We start from the raw sequence: 5,714 nt of genomic DNA on the forward strand, positions 1-5,714 counted from the left end.
GTGTTGATTGTGGAGCCAAGCAGACTAAAGCTGTGAACAATCTCAATCTCTTCACCATCCATCCTGATGCTGCCAATTGGTCCAGTGGTGAGAATATTTGTCTTCTTGACATTGAGCCTCAACCCATATCGAAAGCTGCAGTCCTTGACCCACAGCAGCAAGCGCTTCAGGTCCTCCTCAGTTTCGGCAAGCAGGGTTGTGTCATCTGCATAACGCAGACTGTTGATAGATCTTCCACCAATCCAGATGCCGCATTTCTCCTCATAGAGCCCAAAACCCTTACTCTTAGCACTTTAAAAATGTCCTTGACAGAAGATTTTTCCAGTGCAACACCCTTTTGATACCTTGACAGCTGTTACCGTGGAGCCAAGTGAAATGAAATCTCTATGTTGTGTGCTGTCAGAACCAATGGAGTCAAGACCAATCCATAGCTGACCCTCAAGCAGGTTTTTAGAGGCAGTAAGTCGTATGAGAGGAGATTGTCCATCTTTCTCCCATCAAGCAGCTCGTGGCTTAAACCTGTACCTTTAGGGTTGCAGCAAGCATATCTGCAATCTTACCACCAGGTCACCAGAGGAATTCTCAACTCCATGACAATGGCTTTATTGTGTGGCTTTCCTTTGAATAGACATTTGGGTCTTGTCTGGAAGCTGTAAAATTGTTTCCTGCCTCTCTCCTACCTCCCCCTCCCCCTTCTAAGATGATGGAGAGAAGAGTGGGCCAGGGGAGGTGGTCCCTTCTCACTCCAGAGCTGGCCACTGTGACCAGTGGGGATAGTAGCAGGCATGACAGACAGTGTGCCAGGTGCCTAGGATGGGTGGAGGCGCAGCCAGGCCTCAAGACCTGCTTCCCTTCCCAAGCTGAGGCTTGTTGGCTGGATCCACTGAGGTGAAGTTAGTGTCACATGCACAATAGTCTGAGAGCAGCCTGGGGAAAACCCAGCCAGTGTGGCTGGGGTGGAGGGGGACACCCCAGCTCCCAGCCCCCCAACACAGGGGTTAAGACAGCTCTGCCGGCATAGAGGGAACCTGACCCCCACCTTCTCAGAAGGGAGCAGTGGGGCCGCCCCACCCAGGCCCTGGGGTGGCCAGCTCGCGGGAGTGGGTGTGGGGACAGGTGGCCAAAGTGGCTGGTCCTGGGCAGCAGGGCTCGCCTCCTCGCCCCTCCTCAAAGCGCACATCCCTGGGGTGGACCCAGCCGCTGCCACCAGGGGGCCCAGAGCAGACCAGCAAAGCCCCTCAGCTGTCCTGGTGGTCAAGGTCACGGCCAGGGCCACCCAAGCAGATCCGCAGGTGAGCCTCGGGCTGCAGGTAAGCCACGGGCAGAGGGCCAGAGGCCCCCGGACCGACTGCAAGCCTGCCCAGGCCCCCTGAGAGCAAAGTTCACCTCCAGCGCCAGAGGGGCGAGCTGGCCAGGAAGTCCCTGCTGTTCTGGGCTCCAGACTGGCTGGTTCTTGAGACCCAGGGACCTGCCACCCAAATGGTATGTCATTAGGTGCTGTGGGGTCAGGGGTGCGAGGGGGCCTTGCCTGGCTTCCTGCAGCATGGGCTGGAGGGAGGCAAAAGGCCCACCCTGGCCAGCCCCTGGGCCATGCCTGATCCTCTGCAGTGCGGCGGGAATGAGCAGGGAACGAGCACTGGAATGGAGTGAAAATCTCAGAGCCTCTCAACCCCGCCTCTGACTCCAGCTGACACTTGACTGAGTGTGTGTTGGGGTGGTGAGTGGTCTTGGTGGGAGTCTGGAAGAGGTCCAGTGCTGGAGGACTCAGGACTTCTCGGTCCTTCACAGGACCCTGGGATCAACTCTAGAGCTGGGGGGGAAAACATAAAAAAAAGAAAAAATTGTACTAAAAAATTATGATACTTTTAAAAATGAGAATATTTTCTAGTTCCAGAAATTAAAATTAGGAATCCTCTGCCAGCAAAGGAAAGTAATAGAACAAATAAAGCAAGAAAACCAAGCAGCGCTATCAAACGTCACTGTCTGTTGCCTCCTCTTTTATTTCAGCTTCTCTTCTCTTTGTTTTGGCTTCTTGTTGCTCTGGTGCAATTTTCAGCATCTCTCTGACATCCATTTCAGTTTTTTCTTTCTCCTCTGTCTTTGTAATAAGCGTTTGCTCTCTTTCATGGATGATATCCTTGATGTCATCCCACAACTCAACTTCCATCATTGGTGTGTTCAATGCTTCAAACCTGTTCTTGAGATGAATTTTAAATTCAAGTGGGATAGACTCAAGGTTGTATTTCGGTTCTTGTGGACTTATTTTCATTTTCTTCTGCCTCAGTTAGAACTTTCGTGTGAGTAATTGACGGTCTGGTCCACATTTAGCACCTGGCCTGGTTTTGACGGCTATTACTGAGTTTCTCCAATGATTCCTTCCACAGATGTGGTCAATCTGATTCATCAGGTGAGGTTCTTATGTAGTTCATCAGGTGAGGTCCATGTGTAAAGTCACCTTTGTGTTTTTTTAAAAAGGGTATTTGCTATGAATAAATCATGACGTGTACAGAATTCGGTCATTCTATTTCAGGCCTCATTTCTGTCATCAAGTCCTTACTTTCCGACCATCCTTCCTTCTCCATTGTTTCCAACTTTTGCATTCCAGACACCACTTATCATCAACACATCTTGATTGTTTGCTTGGTCAATTTCCAGCTGCAAAATTTGGTAAATTCCTGAATTTCCTCCTCTTTGACTTTAAAAGAAGTAAAAAAGCTGAACAGAGATTCAAATGGCAGCTTGAAAAGACAAAGCAAAATTTCTAATATTTTATGTGTAGAGAGAATGTGTAGAGAGCTGGAGTTAAAGAATAAAAAGGGAAGAATGTGCTCAACATTTTTCAGGCTGAAAAAAAAATGAAAAATTCAAGCCCAGAACTAGAATACTTAAGGATGCTATGGGCAAAATCTTGAATGATTCAGGAAACTTCAAAAGAAGATGAAGGAAAGAGAACTGATTGACACTGAAATATTTCAGAAAGTACCATATATTCAAGAGTCAATGGTAATTAAGGAAGAAGTACAAAGTGCACAGAAGCTATTGGCAAAAATAAGGCCCCAGGAATCGATGGAATGCCAATTGGGATATTACTACTAACAGATGAAGCTCTGCATGTGCCCAGCTGTCCGTACTAGGAAATTTGGAAGACAGTTATTTGGCCAACTGACTAGAAGAGATCTTTCCCATTCCCAAGAAAGATGATCCAACAAAATGTGGAAATTATCAAATAATATCATTAATATCACATATAAGCAAATTATTACAGAAGATCATAAAAAAATATAGCTAGCAAAGTACATAGGGGAACTGCCAAAAGTTTAAGCTGGATTTAGAAGAGACTGCGACACCAATGATATCATTGCTGTTGTCAAATGTTTCCTGGCTGAAAGCAGAGGATACCAGAAGAATGTCTATTTGTGCTTTATTTGCTAAAGCATTTGACTGTGTGGATCATAACAAATTATGGCTAACATTGAGAAGAATGGGAATCCCAGAACATTTAATAGCACCCATATGAAACCTATACCTCGACCAAGAAGCTATTGTCCAAACGGAGCAAGGTTTAAACCTGCATGGTTTAAAATAAAAAAAGACGTGTGTTCGAGTTGTATCCTGTCTCTATATCTATTCAACCTTCATGATAAGCAACTCATTCAAGAAGCCGGACTCTATGTATAAGAGTGGCATAAGGACCAGAGGAAGACTCATTAACAACCTGCATCATGCAGATGGCACAACCTTGCTTGCTGAAAAGAAGGAGGATTTGAGGAGCTTGCCACAGAAGATCAAAGACTACAGCCTTCAGTACGGATTACAGCTCAGCATCAGGGGGAAAAGATCTTCACTACTGGACTGATAGACAACACTATAATAGATGGAGAAAAGACTGAAATTGTCAACAATGTCCTCTTACTTGGATCCACAGTCATCACCCTTAGTACCAGTAGTGAGAAGATCAGGAGACATTGCATTGAGCAAGTTAGCTGTCAGAGACCAGTCCAAATTACTGCAGAGCAATGATGTCAGTTTGAAAACTAAGGTGTGCCTGATTTGAGGCCATGGTCTTATCAATCACTTGCTATGCATCCGAGAACTGGACTGTGGATTACAGAAGAAAAATGGATTCCTTTGAGCTATGGTGTTGGAGAAGAGTACTGACTAGCCCATGGACCGCCAGAAGAACGAACAGATATGTTTTGGAAAAAGTGTGCCCAGAAGGCTCTGGAGATAAAGATGACAAAGCTTCATCTCACATACTTTGGGTATGTTGTTAGGAGAGGCTGCACCTTGGACATCATGCTAGGAGAGATGGAGGGAGGGCAAAGGACCGGAAGACCCTCAACCACATGAACTGACATAGTGACTGCAGCAGGTGTACCAGGGATGATGAGTTCTGTTGTTATGTGCCATCGAGTCAGAACCAACCCATAGCTGACCCTCCAGTGGGTTTTCAGAGGCAGTAATTGCAAGGGCAGTAATCACACAACAACAACAATTGCATGGGAAGAGATAGACCATCATTCTCCTGTGGATTTGAACCATGTGCCTTTGGGATCGCAACACAGATTCTTACCACTAAGCCACCACAGCTCCCTATTGTTACATTGTTATGTGCCATCGAGTCACCTGAGACTCACAGGGACCATGTATAATATAGCTCTGAGCCCTGCCCTATCCTGTGCCAGTCTCACTGACTCCAGCAAACCTACCCCCATTATCTCAGTTACTGAGTCAATACATCTCATCCGGGATCTCCCTCTTGTGTGCTGTCCCTCCCTCCACCCTTCCAAATGTGCCGTCCTTCTCTGAGGGCTGTCCCCTTCTGGCAACATCCCCAAAGTATGTGAGATGGAGTTTCAAAATCCTTGCCTCCAAGAAACAGCCTGGTTCCACCCTCTCCAAGACACACCTGGTTTTTTCTTCATTGTCCAGCTTTTACAGATGAAAGTAAGGCACAGAGAGGCCATGTAACTTACCCGAGGTCACACAGCCAATAAATAGAGAAGCAGGGATCTGATCTATTCTAAGTAGGAGAACCCTGCTTAGGAGGGAGAGGGTGGCTGAGGCTGATCGACTAGCCCTTGCCTGGCCCCTTTCTGTTTAGCCAGCAAAGCCCCTTTCTGTGCTTGCCGCACATAGCCTCTCTCCTTACATCTGCCAGGCTGGACTCTTGGTCAATCCGATTTATTGAAGGCACCTTTATATTTGATTCTGACCTCAATATTCATTGTTAGCCCATTTCAAAGACAAAGTAACTGAAGGTCAGAGAGTAGATAACTTTCCAGAGCTTTCAGCCAGAGATTAACAGATTTAGGGCTCAAACCCAGGCAGGTGTGGGTGGTCAAGTGCTAAAGTGCCCTGCACTTCCTCCTCCTCCCAGAAGACCTCAGCCTGTGTAAGCCCAACTTGAAGGCCTCCCCTGGGAGCCCACAGTCCAGCCAGGGTGGCCTTGTGGCCATGCTGTGGGCATGCTCAGCTCCATCTGGACCTGAAGTTCTGGCCACTGGACACCCCCATTAGTCACAGTCCATCCCGGCACCCCAGGATGATCTGTTTGAGAGTTAAACAAACCACTCTGTGGAGTTTCCCAGCTTTTCTGATTCATACCTCGGGCCCCAAGCCTGCTGGAGTGTGGTTGACCTCAGCAAAGATCATTCTCAGAAAAAAACCAGAACTTCTTGCTGCCTGCGAGTCACCTAACTTGACAACAGTGA

Source organism: Elephantulus edwardii, unplaced genomic scaffold (assembly GCF_000299155.1).
Source record: "Elephantulus edwardii isolate Elephantulus edwardi_28Jun2011 unplaced genomic scaffold, EleEdw1.0 scaffold00002, whole genome shotgun sequence".
In the NCBI taxonomy this organism is placed as follows: Eukaryota; Metazoa; Chordata; class Mammalia; order Macroscelidea; family Macroscelididae; genus Elephantulus; species Elephantulus edwardii.